The following is a 17,373-nucleotide window of genomic DNA, read 5'->3' as shown; positions in this document are numbered from 1 at the left end:
GCTCTGGTATCAGAGGAGTCTCTCAGCGACATGGATGGCTAGCTAAGAGGCAGACGCGACTGGGCCAGGTGGCTCCTGTATCGTGGCTCCGGAATTGTGTCCGAGATCCAGGGGAGGCGAGCGATGCCTTTCTCATGCTTACGGACTTACACTCACCTACAGAGGGAGAGAGAAATTCGGAGGTGTACATACCTTATCAGGCTCACAGAGTCCCCCGCACGAAGAGCTGTGCAACCAGGCAGCAGCTCGGCAAAGATTCAATGGGACTCGGCCAGGCAAAGTAACAGTCTTTGGAACAGAAGAATATGATCCCCAAAAGTGCCTCAGCTCAGATATATGGCGCCAATTCCTAGGGCTTTGAGACAACGTAATGGGTGAAAAAAATCTGCATTATTACCCGCACAACTTGTGTAGGGTCAACAGGATAAGCTCCACACATGAGGAGGCACTCCCGAAAGAGCGTTTAGGGCTTTGCTTAGCTCACAAGAACCAATAATCCTGCCTGGTCTTCTTTCTCTAATTAGGAAATATACCCCCTCTTAATGAGAACCCAGGGGGAGCATGGCACGAGCCGGTCTAGCCCTGGGCTGTTTTGCTCAATGGAATGGGCCTCAATAGGGGTAGTAAAGGTAGGGGGCATGACTTATGTAGTATATATATATATATATATACGAACCACCGCAGTGCTTTACCTATTTGGGATATGTCTCAGTGATGCTTACAACTATCACAGACTTTACAAACACCCACATGGGGAATTATGGGACATTGAGTTTGGCATATATTTTGGAACTACCTTAACCACAATGCCTACGCCCAAGGGGGCGGGACTCATACATTTAAATAAACCAGGTGTCCTACAACAGTTTTGTTTTGTCCGTGCTTCACTGTGGAACAAGCTGCCAGTGACCAAGGGTACGAGGATACCCGAAACGCGTATGGCTTAAAGTTTTCATCATTTGAAGCAAGGCAGGAGCATGGTGATCAAGGCTGCCTGTGGCTCATGTGAGGTATACCCCTTGATGTGTGATGGCTTCAGTGGGGCAACCTCAGGTGTTTGATATATATATTTGGCAGGAGGGCACTTGGTCGACAGTGCCCAGGTGTGTCGTTTTGAGGTTTTCATTGGCCCACCCCCCATCAAAATAACAACAAACAATTTCTTGACACTTTAAATCAGGTACAGAATTTTTCCAATTTTTCCCCCGTTAAAGTGGTGTTTTTTTTGGGGGGGGGGGGGCGGGGAGGGGGGGGAGTAAGTCTGGAGCAGCCTTAACCATCCCTTGGGGGCGGAGGGATGGGAAGCCGGAATGCAGGGGAGGGGAAGAGAAAAGTGAAAAGTTGGGGTTTACAATTACATAGGGTGTATTCTAGAAGATTTGATTGAGTTGGTTGGAAAACATTTTGTGGGGATTTTTGTGAAATAATGTAAGGTACTTATGATGTCAAGTTGTTTATAAAGTTAATTGATTTGAAAATTCAACTGTCTTAATAAAGTGCCCTTTTTTTGCTATAACAAGAGGTAGTGGGCTGTGATTATTGAGCGATCTGCACATGGAGTCTGCTCTAGAGGGATGCGTGGGCATGCGCGGAGCACAGGCGTAAACCAGAGGACTCTTCCCAAACAGGAGAGGCGGGGGGTTTTCAGAGGCAGCTGAAGCAAACTCAAAGACGACACGCATGGCTAAAGCCTGGGACGCTACTGGCTTTGACGGAAGAGGCGGAACTGGGTGAGAAACCTGAAAAGTATTCCGAGAGGAAACCGCACCTGTAGCGCGACCGAGACAGAAGCATCGTCTGCAGCCATCTTTCCATATGATCACAAATGTGAGAGCAATTGCTCCGTCTTCAAATGAAAGAAATAACACTGCTATGATAGAATACATTATTGCAGCAGTGCACTTTAAATTCCCATTTGCATGCTTGTGGCTTGTTAATTAAAAGCTCAATGAAACTGAAAATAATCTCTCGAGTTCAGAGCACGTATTGGAAAACGAGCCTTGGCATTTTGAAGACATCGGTTCGACTCTAAAGTTCAGGGAAGAAATGTTTGCTGGATGCTTCCAAGTTAAAAGGTCAATGCACACGTTTGCAATAAACACTGACCAACCCGAGCCAATTCGCTCATTTATGACCTACAGACAAAATCCAAATCCATCATTCCCGAAAGTAAGTCGTTTTAAACTTTTTATTGTAATATGCATTCTATCTGTATCACTCTGGTTTTCTTCGCCAATGCCAATTAACAGCCAGCTTTCAGGGAGCACGGATGTAGGGTCCACAGGCAAAAAGAAGATTCTGAATTGTGTTCAATCAGTGTTTTTCTTTTCTGCGCTGCATCTAATCAATGATATAAAATCAGCAATGTAAAACAATCCAAAAGTTAAATGAATAAAGGATATCACGTTGCCATTTTACAAAAACCGTGCTAAGTAAAAGGAGCAGCTCAACTGCAAAGGGGCTTTCTGGCTCCTTTGTGGGAAGGGCAGCCATAAAAGCACAAGACAAAGTGCAGGTAGAGACGTCAGAGGCAGAGCCTTCGTCCAGGGTCCCTGGTCCTACCGTTAGGAGTAGTGTCAGAGGCGCAAGTGTTGCGATAGCACCAATGCACGCCATGTGTGGCTGTTTTACTACCAAAGAGGGGAACCCGGAGCCATTGTCCTTGCTTCCATTAGGATCCATAGCACCCTGACAAACATTAGTGAAAGGTGGGGCCCGGTTTTCAGGGAGGGCACAGGTCCCAACAGTTTGGATGGATTAAATGTCTGGAGGAGAGGGCTTGGGGTGCGACCATTAGTGCAGCAGGTGTAGCGGTAAATGTTTCTATGTGTGTAGATATATATCTTTAGTTTTATACAGCGCTGGCTAGACTCGAGGGCATCAGAGCGCTTTACAAGATGTGTGAATTGGTACAACTGAACTACATGCAAAGATTCATGTGGGTCAGAAAGTCAAAAAAGTGCACATCTATACAGTAGTGGCGTTAGAAACAGTTTAAACTCTAAAGAGTCGTGTAGGCCAAGGGGTGTAACAGGCCCAACTGTACCCAATTAAGCTAGCCTTTTGCTAACCCATGACACCCTCGATGTGCCAGTGACATCCTCAAATGCAGGCATTAACCTAAAATGGTTTATGACAGAAGCCAGAGAAAGATGGCGAACTTAGAGTGGCGGTGCATACTAGTTGATGGAGTGAACTTTGCCTCCCAATTGGCTGAATGAACCTGAAGCCCTTCAAGGCCGTACATTAGTTGACTCGATAGTAATTATAAAGAGGATTAAAAAGCTACAGACTGGCGCCTTGTATGGTGGAGCCAGGAATGGGTTGACGGAAAAACAGCTCTGCTCAACTATTAAACCAGAATTATGTATCCTTTATCTGGTTCTGGCACCTTAAACGAAGCGGCATCCCTGTGCAACCTGCTTCAAGAGGATTCAACTGAAGAACAGGATTCGCAGGGAGCGTTACCAGAGCAGAATGTTGCGGATCTGACCTGGTGCCGGCACCCATTAAAGGGAGCACAGGTCCTGGAAGTGACTGGTAGTGGACAGGCTCTAAAAGACGATCATTCTTGGACCAAGTTGTTTGCATAATTCCATACAAAAGGGTTTGCTGAAAAGAAGCTTGCTAAAATGCAGAACACCTGGCCATCCTCACAGGCGAGGGACTGGAAGATATTTAGGTGAGAACTGTGGACTTATGGGAGGGACGACTCCGAGTGAACACAGCAGTCTTCTGCCACACACATAGGTAACTTAACCTCTACACATCTGTTTCCGGTTTTGCCACCTGCAGCGAGAAAGCCCCAAAAGAGAGTAGAATGAAGTCAGTGATTTATATAGCTGGCAAGCTCACATTTTGTTACGTAATAAGCAATATTCCTTACCACTACATACCAATAACTCATTGTGCACTATAAGGACTATCAAATGGTGAAATGTAGGTAATCAGCTGGAAGAAAGAATCTAGTATCCTGGACTAATGAAGACAGAGATCTAGTAACAGTGAATGATCAAAACAAAATAATGGCGCCCACAGTGGACATGTTGAATGACCCAAGAGATGTGCATAGGCACAGCAAACAAGGGTCACACCCAGATAAGGAATCGGCAGACCAACGCACGGTTGCAATCCCGTGGCTACTGCGTGGCCTTAAAGGAGAGATCTATGCAAAGCTGCACATTCTATTTTACCTTTCCTGCAACTTACAATGCAAGCCTTGCCAAGCAGTTTAACCACGCTGGTGCTGCGCCTGCAGAGCACGTGCCCACACCGGAAGTGAACTGCTGTCACAGTGAAAAAGGAGGCCATGGTCCGCTTACCCACTTCCGTGAGCGATACGATCACAGAAGCTTTTCAGGAGGTCGCAAGAGCGAGAGAGAGCTCATACCTGCGCCAGAGACCGGCGCTGCTTGGGGTCCTTGCAAGCAGAACGGTGATGGCGGATTCCAGCTCTCCCGGCGGCCTGTGCTAGTGCGTCAGAGGCGGAGTGCTGTACAAATGCCCTCTACTTGCTGACTCGGGGAATGTATAAAGTAACCTCTTGCAGCAGAGATCAACCTGCTCTCAGCATCTTTTGTTTTCCGCGCTCCGGGCTCTAGGGGGGTACTCGACAGATCAAGTGTTTGGGAAAGCAAACATTTGCATACCTATTAATATTAATGGCCAGCTCGAGCATCAGTTTACGTATATCGACCAATCAGAGCTCATTCAAATATAGAGAAAGCGTGCTACACGGTGTGCGTGAGGAAGTGCCGTAGTTTGGGGTTTACTACATTTCGGACTGTGCCAGTTCCTAGTTCAGGTGGTTTCACACCTGCAAATGATCAGATTGTAAAACACACTGCATGCCCCGAGCAGTGAAATGCAGGTCACAGCAGATCGCAGGTTGGGATCTTTTTACAAGTGGTAAAACAGACATGAGGAAACGATGCTCCATCAGTGTGATGGTCAGTTGTACAACTAGGAGGACTCTTTCAGCTCGGAGTAGCGCAGTTTCGCTAACGTGTTCTCCAGTTGTCTGACGCAACCATCTGCCATCAGTTTCTCAAGACTACCCAAAGGCCCGGTACCTACAGTTTAAGGGGATTATCCAAGGACGTGGTCAGCACAAGGACAGAGTATATAAACTCAGTGGTGTAGGGACAACTTTTAGTGTGGGCAACAAACGGTAACGAACTAACGGCACAAGGAATATGTGACAAATGCTGAAAGTAGAAAAAAACGAATGATGGGTCCTCTAGTGTTCATTCTCCAGCTAAACATTCAAGGTTTAAGGGGGTGATGCAGCACCTTCCGCACCCACTATAAGTCCAGCGTGCCAGATCTCTTTTCTATGCGTTTCTATTTGACATGGATTCACTGCGCACAACATTTGGCACTTTCTACAGAATGTAACTTTGTTTTTCTTTTGTCAGTAAAAAAGAAGGAAAGTTGCATGATAGTACAGTAAACGCCTGTATTAGGAACTTATGTTCTGTGCTCAACTTGTAGAAAAGTAGAAAAGTTAAACATGTTAAGCTTTGCTTGTCGGTTTAATTAATTTTATTAAATTATGTATGTGACATTAAAATAAACATGACATGATTTTCGAAGAGGTGTGGACAACTCTCAGAATGTCCCGTTCCAGAGGTTCTATGTAGAGACTAGAAGCAGATGGTGAAAGTCGTAGGCACTACAACCTAGTCGTTCCTTTACTCGTACACATACAGTAGAAACATGTTCTGCGTCAAAATGACCTTGCTACTAGTCTTAATGGAACAAATATTCTCAAGGGGGTTTCATTTCAGAATGCCTACATTTGTGTAGCCTCTGGAACCCGCTCTGCTGCTCGCCAGAGGAATACTGTAAGTTTTCTATTACCTGACATCCTTCTAATGTACAAAGTCAAAATCCAGTAAGGAATATAGAATACTTTCTAAGTGAGGAATAATGTATGCCGAGAGAAGAGCACAACAGACATGAACAAGCAGCGAAATTTTACCTTCCTTCGTCCACTGACCCTCAGCACCACCACAAACCCTTTGATAAACAAGCTGGTAATATGCATATCAATACAGGTATGCACCTTTGTTAAGCAGGTTTTTCTAATCTTGACCTAGACAAAATAAGAGATGTGAATGTTTGGAAAGGTCTACGCAAGGGAAGAACAGCTAAAAATGTCCACTTCTCTGTGACAGACCCAGTGACTCCTTCAACGGAACCTTTCGAAGCTTGTTCTCCAGCAGTGCCACCATCAGCATACACTTCTTATTCACACAGAGGCCCTTCGGCACGGATACACTTACTTTTCCATAATTGTTTGCACTAATATGGTGACTTGTGTTGAAGGCGGTTGACTTTCAAATGTAGTAAAGAAATTGCAGAATTGCAAGTTTTTTTTTTCCCTTGGCAGACATGCACTTTTTAGCCCTATGCAAACGTATCAAAGGCATTACATGGTGCTGCATTTTTGGCGGTGCATAGTTCATTAAACCCACTGAGGTATTATCTAAGCAGTGTGTTACAGCACTAAGACACACACACACACACACACAATCACCGAGGTAAGCAATTGCTATAAACATGGTCATCTCCAACACCCTACTGACTGCACCCATTTGGAAAGTAATGGGCCAGACCACTGCAAGGTGCTGTGGTGGAAGCCAATGGCATATTGAGTGCTATATAAACACAAATGAATAACCAGACAAAATGGCAGAGTTCCTGCCTACGCGCATGGGTGCTGCTCCACCTTTTACACAATAGAATCAGAGTCGTTTTTAAAGCAAAGTTGTCCGTGATGCCCATATGTACCATTGATTGCAGACATTTATTGGACGGAGATTTTGTGACTTAAATTTGAAAATAAAAGGTAACCTGCTAAAAGGTAAGCCCAACATTTGAGTGGAAGGGCTGCACAGATACACAACAATGAAATAGTGCAATCTATACGCAATAAAGGTACAAAAAGTATACTTTGACAGTTTAATCACAGTATCAACCTGGAATAACGGTTTGTCAAAGCTAAAAGTGTTGTTCCTGAAGCCAACACCCATATACATGTCTACGAGTACACACGGATATGGAAATATCTAAATATACAATTAAATGGTGATTCATATAAAGCAGCTTAATGCAGAGAAAAATATATCATAGGGGCAAATCCTCAAATGTCGAAGGCAGGAAAAGATGCAAGATGGCTGCCAACATGGATGCTCTATAATGAGCTCATAGCCCAGGGATCAGAATCGCAGAAAAATCGAGATTTGCCTTCACCATCCTACCATACAACCCAGGCACTATGGAGGAATAGCCAATGAGCTGTGCAGCTGTCCATGGCGAAGAGCTTTCTTTAAGCTAATCGCACAAGTTACTACTTGTGTAACGATATATCTGTAAGAGACATTAGTTAGTGATAGATTCCTTACCTTAGAATATCCCCAGGCGTCAGACTGGATCCGGAAACTTTTGCGTAGCAATACCCCTGCGCGCCGGTAGGCGTCGTCTGCGGCTCCGCGTCCGTCGTCGGCGTCGTGAGCGCCGGGATGACGTCGTCGGAGTACTTAGACGGCGCCCATGCGCGCTGACGTCAGTTCTGACACACAGCTTTTCCGCGCCAGATACGCAGAGCCATGATAGAACTAACACTGGTGCCATGAAACTAGGGCCCTGAAAGGGGATGACCTTAACCCTAGATATCGGTTCGCAGAACGGGGAGGACGGGTGGGTCGGTAAGGAATCTATCACTAACTAATGTCTCTTACAGATATATCGTTACACAAGTAGTAACTTGTGCATCTGAAAGAGACACGTTAGTGATAGATTCCTTACCTTAGAATAGATACCCCAGCAATACCAACCCCGGTGGTGGGTCTGCGAACCAATATCACACCAGAAAGTCCTGGAGGACGGAACGGCCAAAGAAGCCATCCCTCCGGACTTGACTGTCCAGGCAGTAGTGTCTTGCGAACGTGTGCAGCGAGGCCCACGTAGCTGCCTGGCAAATGTCCTGCAGGGGGACACCGCGGCCCAGGGCAGTTGTCGTTGCCGTGGCCCGAGTGGAGTGAGCCCGCAATCCAGCCGGGGGCTCCTTCCTCGCCATGGAGTAACATGCTTGGATACACAAGATGATCCACCTAGAGATGGTCCTCTTGTGCACAGCCTTACCCTTCTTTGCGCCCACGTAACCAACAAAGAGTTGGTCATCCACCCGGAATTGGCGTGTGCGATCTAGGTAGTAGGAGAGCGCACGTTTTGGATCCAGACGGTGGAGCCTCTCTTCCTCCTTCGAGGGATGCGGAGGCGGAAAGAAAGTGGGCAAGGTAATGGACTGCCCGATGTGGAAGGCCGTAACAACCTTGGGCAGAAAGGAAGGTCGTGTACGTAACACCACCTTGTCAGGATGAACAGACAGGAAAGGGGGAGAAGAAGAAAGAGCCTGGAGCTCACTCACTCTCCTGGCAGAGGTGATGGCAACCAGGAAGGCAGTCTTCAGAGTAAGGAGACGAAGAGGACAGTTATGCAGTGGCTCAAAGGGAGCACACATCAGATAAGTGAGAACAAGATTCAAGTCCCACTGGGGCATCACGAAGGGAACAGGAGGGAACATGTGCGTGATGCCCTTCAGAAATCTACTTACAATAGGGGACTTGAATAAAGAAGGCTGATCTGGTAGCCTCAAGAAGGCTGATAGAGCAGAAAGGTACCCTTTAAGAGTGCCCAGAGCAGAGCCCTGCTGGGCAAGGGAAAGAAGAAAGAGCAGCACTTCCGAAAGGGGTGCAGAGAGAGGATCCACAGCCTTTGCTGTGCACCATGCCACAAATCTGTTCCACCGGCAGGCGTATACCGACTTTGTGGAGGGACGCCTGGCTGCCAGAATGATATCACAGACTTCAGGAGGCAAGTCAAATGGCCTCAACTGCCGCCGCTCAATCTCCAAGCTTGTAGGTGGAGACTGGACAGGTTCGGGTGCAGGACCGTCCCCTGCTGCTGCGACAGAAGGTCCTCCCGAAGAGGCAGACGAATCGGGGGATCGACTGACATGCTGAGTAGCTCGGGATACCAGTATCTTCGTGCCCAGTCCGGAGCCACAAGGATGACCTGGGCCCGGTCGCGCCTGATCTTCTTCAGCACTCTGGGCAGAAGTGGTATAGGCGGAAAGGCGTACAACAGACCGCAGCTCCACTCGCGACGAAAAGCGTCTCCGAGCGAGTGCCGCCTTGGAAATTCCAACGCGCAGAACTGCTGACATTGCGCGTTCTCTTCTGTGGCGAATAGATCTAACCAAGGCTCTCCCCACTGCCGAAAGAGACCTTGCGCCACGTCCGAGTTCAGACGCCATTCGTGATCCATCATGCACCGGCGGCTGAGTTCGTCCGCCCTGCATTCAGAGAGCCTGCCAGGTGTTGAACCACCAGGGTCACGCCCTGATGTTCCAGCCACTGCCAGAGGCGCAGAGCCTCCTGGCAGAGGGTCCACGACCCCACACCGCCCTGTTTGTTGCAGTACCACATGGCGGTGGTGTTGTCGGTGAACACTTGCACTACGCTCCCCCGGACAGAGGGGAGGAATGCCTTCAGTGCTAGACGAATCGCCCGCAGCTCCAGAAGGTTGATATGGAGCCGGGACTCCGCCGGAGACCAGAGGCCTCTGATCTCCGCCTCTCCCATGTGGCCTCCCCAGCCCTGGAGGGACGCGTCCGTCACAACTACGTGCTCCGGCTGGGGTAGGGAGAGGGGTCTGCCACTGACCCAGTCGCGGTCCGCGAGCCACCACTGCAGTTGTCTCGCAGTGCCCTCTGAGATCAAGACATGATCGGACAGGTTGCCCTGATGCTGGGCCCACTGAAACTTCAGGTCCCACTGCAGAGCCCGCATCCGCCACCTGGCGTGACGCACCAGAAGGATGCAGGAGGCCATCAGTCCCAGAAGCCGCAGCGTCAACCTGACCGAGACCCGGGATAACGGCTGGAAGACGGGAACCAGAGCCTGAATATCCCGAACCCGCTGCTCGGGTGGGTAAACCCGAAACTGCGCCGAGTCGAGAACCACTCCGATGAAGAGGAGCTTCTGAGAGGGACACAGGTGTGACTTCGGCACATTGATGGAGAACCCCAGCAAGTGCAGGAGGTCGGCCGTAGTCTGGAGGTGGCTGACGACTGTCTGGGGCGAGCCCGCCTTCAACAACCAGTCGTCGAGGTAGGGGAAGACTGATACCCCCTGCCTGCGCAGATGGGCTGCGACCACCGCCATCACCTTTGTGAACACCCGTGGGGCGCTGGTAAGACCGAAGGGGAGCACGGTAAACTGAAAGTGCTCTTGGCCTACCGTGAACCGCAGGTAACGCCGGTGGGCCGGCAGGACGGGGATGTGGAAATAGGCGTCCTGCAAGTCCAACGCTACCATCCAGTCTCCTGGGTCCAGGGCAGCCAGGACCTGAGCCAAAGTGAGCATCTTGAACTTCTCCGTCCGGAGGAAGCCGTTGACGTTCCGCAGATCCAAGATAGGGCGTAGGCCCCCTTTGCCCTTCTTGGGTACCAGAAAGTAGTGGGAGTAACAACCACGTCCTACTTCTGGCCCAGGAACGCGCTCGATGGCCCTCTTGGCCAAGAGGGCCGAAACCACCTCTTGCAGAAGTTGCAAGTGATCCCCCGACACACGGTGGTATTGAGGTGGCATGGATGGAGGGGATGACTCGAAGGGGAGGGAGAAGCCCCTTCGGACAATTTGCAGCACCCACCTGTCCGAAGTGACTGTATGCCAGTGGGAGAGGTGATGGCGAACCCTGCCTCCCACAGGCGTCACATGGGCCTGAAAACTCGGACTAGGAAGGTTTTGAGACAGGGGCTGCTGAGGGAGGTGTGGACTGGCCTCGCCGCTGGCCCCGACCACCGCCACGGCGGTTCCCTCGTCCGCCACCGCGTTGTTGCACATTCTGCGGCGCGTGGCTGACGGTACGTGGTGGGGCGCCCCTTCCGTGGCCACGAAAGGAGCGAAAGGCACCCGATTGCTGGCGTGGGGCCGTAAGGCCCAAGGACTTGGCCGTGGCCCTGGAGTCCTTGAAACGTTCCAGCGCATGGTCTGCCTTGTCGCCGAAGAGGCGACGGCCATCAAACGGCATGTCCAGGAGGGTGGCCTGGACATCGGCCGAGAAGTTGGCGGACCTCAACCAGGCGTGGCGTCGAACCGCCACCGTCGTTGCCATCGCCCTGCCCAGTGAGTCCGTAGTATCCAGCCCACACCGGATAGAAAAGCGTGCTGCATCTCGGCCGTCCGCCAGGGCTTGGCTGAGTTTAGCCTGGACCTCCTCCGGGCATCTAGGCAGCACCTCCGCAACCGTGTCCCACAGGGTGTGGGTGTAGCGGCCCAAGAGACAGGCGGTGTTCACAGACCGCAGCCCTAAGCTCACAGACGAGAAAACCTTCCCGAACTGTTCATATCTCTTGGATTCCCTGTCGGGCGGGGCCGACAGGAATGCGGTTTGGGAGTTTGAGGCCTGGATGACCAGACTCTCGGGGGTGGGATGGGTGGACAAAAAGCATGGGTCGCCCGGTGCCGGGCGGTAGCGTCTGGCCACGTTCCTGTCCACAGGGGGGCCTGTGGCGGGCTTGGACCAAGTGCCCAGAAGAACGTCACACAAGGCCTCATTGAACGGCAGGAGGGGCTCCGCGGAGCCGGACTGCTGTTTGAGGACCTCGGTGAGGAGATTAGTCCTCACGGCCGCGACGGGGAGCTGAAGGTTTAGGGCCTTAGCTGCCTTCGTCAACACTACGCTGTAAGCAGAACCCGCCTCCGAAGCCACAGTCGGGGGCGACGTAAATCCAGTGTCTGGCGAGGTGTCAATACCACTGGCCTCCCCAAGCTCATATGTCCAGTCCTGCTGTGACTGGCAATCACGTGCCAGAGGGTCCTCGGACCCCTCCCATTGCTCCTCGTCACCTGGCTCCTGGAGACCAGGATTAACAGCCAGGGCCTCTTCGTGGAGATAGAAGTCTCCAAAGGCCGACGGAATCGGCGCCCAGCGGCGCCCTTCCGACTCCTGAGTAGGACCGTAGGAAACATTGGGGGCGGCAACCACATCGGCTGCCGGGGACGACACCTGAAGGGACGGCGCCGGCGAGGTCGTAAGGTCGACCGGCGAGGCCCCGGATCCGGAGCCGGATCCAGCGAGGTCGTGCGGCGCCGGGACCGAAGTCGCCAGCGGCGCCGGGGCCGAAGCACCCGACGTCGTCGGGGCCGAAGCGCCCGACCCGGAAGGACCTCCAGACGGAGCCGATCGGCCCGAAGGCGCCACGGGAACCGACTGAGGAGGGAGGGCCCTCATGGCCATGAGGTACCTCTCGACCTCCTCCTGCGACGCGCCGTGCCCAGGGACCCGAAGGTGTGGGGCAGGTGGCGACGCTTGCGACTACCGCGGAGCCGCGTGGGCGGTGTCGCCCGAGTCCCCGGCCGCATCGTGCGAGCGTCGGGGCGGGTCGGAGGATCGATGGTGTCGCTCCGACCTCTCATGCCTCTTACCTGAGGACTTGGAACCAGACGATCGGTGTCCACTCCCGGAACGTCGATGACTCCGACCTCGCGACCTGTCCCTCGACCTCCCGTGGGACCGGGACCTGGAGCGGCGCTGGGCCGACTGCCTCAGCTCGAGACGCTTGCGGGACCGCTCCCGCCTAGCCTTCGACGTCAGGGCCCGGCAGTCGGAGCAGGATCGATCGTCGTGGTCGAGGCCTAAGCACTTCAGGCACCGGCGATGGGGGTCCGTGACCGACATGAGTCGGCCGCACTTCGAACAAGGCTTGAACCCGGGCATCCCTGGCACCGATAGTCGAGACAGTCGACTAAAGAGAAGATCAAAAGGATCAAAAATTTTCAGTCAAAAAGTGACTGGGGGTAGAGCTTCTTCCGGATCTGCGCTAGCTGGCGCGGAAAAAAGAAGAACTGACGTCAGCGCGCATGGGCGCCGTCTAAGTACTCTGACAACGTCATCCCGGGGCTCACGACGCCGACGACGGACGCGGAGCCGCAGACGACGCCTACCGGCGCGCAGGGGTATTGCTACGCAAAAGTTTCCGGATCCAGTCTGACGCCTGGGGATATTCTAAGGTAAGGAATCTATCACTAACGTGTCTCTTTCAGATACGATACTTAGCAGATGATGGGTCGTGAATGACTGTGTCAACGTTGCGGATAGGTTGCGCATGGTAAGGACAGCGTTACCACCCTTATCCACAGAGGCCCTCATTTCCTTCGTGGCCACAATTGGCGCCGAACTGAGTATCATCAAGCAAACAGTTATTTTCCAAAAATGTTGCCATATGCGGTTGGCTGCGGTTGAGGAGGCCAGAGCACTATTGGATGGGGGAGGATCAGTGGCAGTGATCCTCCTCGACCTTAGTGCGGCGTTCGACACCGTTGACCACCAACTCCTCATCAACAGACTGGCTAAAGTTGGAGTGGAAGGTACAGCCTTAGCATGGCTTTCATCCTTCCTGGCCCAACGCTCTTACGAGATCTGGGAGAAGAACGCTCGCTCCTCCGAAATACCCCTCCAATGCGGCGTGCCACAGGGCTCTTCCTTGAGCCCTACATTATTTAATATCTACATGTCCACATTGGAGGAGGTCATCACCCCATTCGGAGTGAGCGTCGTCAGCTATGCTGACGACACCCAGTTAGTGGTATCCCTGTCCCACCCTAACCAACAGAAAGCCGATCTTTTTAACTGCCTTACGCAGGTCCATGGTTGGATGAATAAATCGGCCCTAAAACTTAATGGGACTAAAACCGAGGTCCTTATACTTGGCCCCAAAGGAACCTCACTCCCCATGGACAGCTGGCCAAACTGTCTGGGTCCTCCCCCTGACCCTAAACCAGAAGTGAAAAGTCTGGGTGTCTGGATTGACTCTGATCTTACTTTCGCTTCGCAGGCAAAAAAGGTGGCAGGGACCTGCTTCGGTCTCTTAAAATCTCTGAGGAAAGTCCTGCCCCTTCTTCCCCCCAAATCCCAGAAACTATTAATTCAAGGTCTCCTAATATCGAGACTGGATTATAGTAATGTGATGTATCTGGGTGCTCCCGAGTCAACTCTTACCACATTACAGAGAATCCAGAACACCGCTGCCCGGATCATCACAAACACCCCGGCCAGATCGTCCGCTAAACCAGCCCTCAAACTCCTTCATTGGCTCCCCATTAGAGAGAGAGTCAAATTCAAAGCCCTGTGTCTTGTTCACAAAACACTGCATAACCAGGGCCCCCCAGTCCTCAGTAAACTCATTACCCCCTACACACCCTCCAGATCCCTTCGGTCTAACGTGGAAAACCTTGTTAATACTCCCAGATTTAGGAAAACCCGATCAGGAGGAAGACGGTTCTCGGTACAAGCCGCTCGTCTTTGGAATTCTCTCCCTCATGACCTGCGACTTGAGCCACAATACCTGCGTTTCAGGAAGCGGCTAAAAACACACCTCTTCCCATAAACTTTGTCTCTCCGATCTCCGCTCCTGTTTTCTCTCTTGTTTTTGACCCGCGTGCTCCTCAGATCTGGTTAAGTTAGGGTTTCGTTAGCGCTGGGATACCCCCGGGTGACTATCGCGCTCTATAAAATAAAATAATAATAATAATAATAATAATAATATGCGTGTTCATGGCCTTCTCCACCAGCTTAACTGGGAAGGGAAGCCTAGAGATAAGCCGATAACTGTTCGGGTCCTGCTCGTTTAGGATGGATTTCTTCAGTAGTGGAAAGCTACAGTCCACTGTTTTGTAAACACACACTAACTAAACATGGCATTGAAGATCTTAGCCAGGTTAAGAGGCCACTGATTCGGGAACTAAATGAAAGCTCTTTGATGGATAAGGGTCCGAAGGAGATCCTGACTGTCTTGGAAATGGCCAGTTTGACTTGATCCTCAAAGAGGGGAGTGCATTTGTTAACTACGATCCTATCAAAAATCACAGACCTAATCTCATTGCTATTCTGGCAACTGAAAATACTAGATGAGAATCTATTAAGGATTGCCTCCACCTTTCGTTGAAAACAATTCGCCAGAGAATTGCAGGCGGCCTGACTGCTTGCTACTGGGGTTTCGGATAGCTGGAGTGGAGAGTTTGGTGACAGCTTGAAACAATGCATTAGTCGAATTACTGTCTCAATGCTTAGTTAACCCCTTCGATGCTGATGACGAGCTCAGCTTGTCATCAGCCACGGGGGTGTGTGCGGATGCTGAGCTCGTCATCTAACGCGGCTTTTTGAAAAACAGCCGCGTAGCGCAAAAATATGCGCCGCAGCGATGAGGTTAAGAAAGCAGATTTTCAGTGTACTTCTCCTGACTGTTTTGGTTATTGCAGGGGATAATTTATTAACCACCAAAATCAACCAACTTGAGAAATTTAGCGACATTAGGTCGATGTCATTGGTTTCTTTATGCTAAGACCCACCGCAAGAAGAGAGTGTAGTTCCGGAGTATGGACTTGGTGCCAGGCATGGGAAACAAAATATTTACTGACCATTTGGGCAGAGGAGGGTTTACAGGGAAGCTTGATTTCTCAGAATACTGCCCTGTGGTTTGACCAAGTTAAGGGAAGTGTAGTGGGACTAGTGAATGTAGAGTTGTTAGTGAACACTCCATCGAGTGTATGCCCAGCCAGGTGCGTAGGACCTCCTACTGAGCAAAACCAAAATATGACATGGTATCAACCAAAGGTACAGTATCTGGGTCCAATTGGTTCTCCAGATTAAAATTAAAATCCCTTAATAGAGTAAAATCTGATTTAGAGGGGGGAGATTCCAGAAATGATTCCATAGCATGAATAAAATGGGTTTAGGCCCCGGCTGGCGGTATATCAGGAGTACGTTGAAGGACTGTGTTTTAGTAAGTTCAATATTGAACAGGAGGGCTTCGAATTCAGCCGACAAAGCAGGTGCAAAAAAACGCTGAAAACGAGTTGCAGTAAATAGCCGCTATTCTTCTTCCCTTCTTGTGGGGTCTATCCAATCTAAAAATAGTACAACCAATAGGCACCGCCACTGTTCTCTCAGGGCCCGAAGTCCGGTCAGCCCAGGTTTCGGCAATGAAAACTATATCTACCTGAAGCACATCTAAAAATTCAGGGAATTCTACGTGGTGTTCGATCAGTGGTCTAACATTGATCAAAACGTAGTTGACCCGTTGGTCCAAAGAAATATCCCTGCCCCTGTCCTAGGGGCGGTCCTACCCTGTGGGATGAATGACTCATTTTGCAAACATGGCAGAAGGAGTAAACAACATCTGGAGCTGTCGGGCTCAATCTATGGCAGCTGCGAACTTTACCTGAAGGTCTGGGCGCTAGCAGAGCATCTCTGACGTAGGTCTTCCATGGTACTCTATGCGTGACGCGGACTCACAAGCTTGGTTGAGTTAATGCATTTAGTCCGTTATCTATATTGATGACATAGTTGCATTTTTAAACCTGTCACCCGACTCCCGGTTGTTCGTTAGGTTTGGAGGTATGAGCTTCGAGATGACCAGTTGTTTTTGAGTCACGCACTAGTCCATTTCATTGTATGTCAGGTAGATGCCTGCATTATGTTCACGAGGGGTTTTCATGACTTTTCACAGTTCTAATTTAATTGGAGGACATTGTGAAGGAAGTGCATTGGAGGACACGGTTACGGAAGTGCATTGGCGTTTTGGCTTACATTCTGACCCGCTTAGACTGATCATACATGCTCGCAGGTATTTCGCTGAATAATGTAGCATAATTTGATTTTACATTTGAGGCGTATTCAGTTTACAGCTGCATTTCGTTTTGGTTTTAGAACAGGGTCTTCATTTTCATTACTCCACACTCCTGATAAGTTTTTGGTTCATCGAAGATCTTCAGTATCTAGTGCTGTGTTTAATACAGATGCTCAGAGAGGAAACAAAGTAGTTCAGTCAGTAATCCAGGTACCTGCATTATGATAATACATCAGGTTAATTGCGCATTCCATTTGCTTCTTGTGCAGATTGCGGTACTGGTTTTTAAATTACTCATTGAGGAACCTGACTGTTAATTTCATGTAAGTCTTTAGCCATCCTATTCCTCACTAAACCAGGTGACTTATTCAGCGATATTCTTAAGCTTTCTAATGGGCGGCACCCAAACAAAATTTCCACACTTTTCTAATCTTCTGTTACCTTCACCATTTGACACATTCTATGATGGTATACTCACTTAAATTTCTGCTCTCAGGCACTCGTCGGGTTTGCTATCATTTACATCAGTGTACGTTTTCTTATTAGGAGGGTCATTACATTTACTCGCATCTCCTGTACTTTGCTTGTCAAATGATTTGTATATATCAGTCCTTACGGTTTGTTTGCATTTTTACAGTGGCCCCTGAAGAAGGGATGTTTTAAATCCCGAAATG

At 50.1% G+C, this 17,373-nt stretch overlaps 1 protein-coding gene across 6 annotated transcripts in view; it reads right to left on the bottom strand.

Annotated features, from left to right (window-relative positions):
• The window catches only part of NF1 (neurofibromin 1), a 2,008,692-nt gene that overhangs the window by 652,155 nt on the left and 1,339,164 nt on the right, over positions 1-17,373 (bottom strand). The gene's annotated exons all lie outside the window — the stretch shown is intronic.

Source organism: Lissotriton vulgaris, chromosome 2_1 (assembly GCF_964263255.1).
Source record: "Lissotriton vulgaris chromosome 2_1, aLisVul1.2, whole genome shotgun sequence".
NCBI lineage: Eukaryota > Metazoa > Chordata > Amphibia > Caudata > Salamandridae > Lissotriton > Lissotriton vulgaris.
This window is presented reverse-complemented; position numbering and strand designations above follow the sequence as displayed.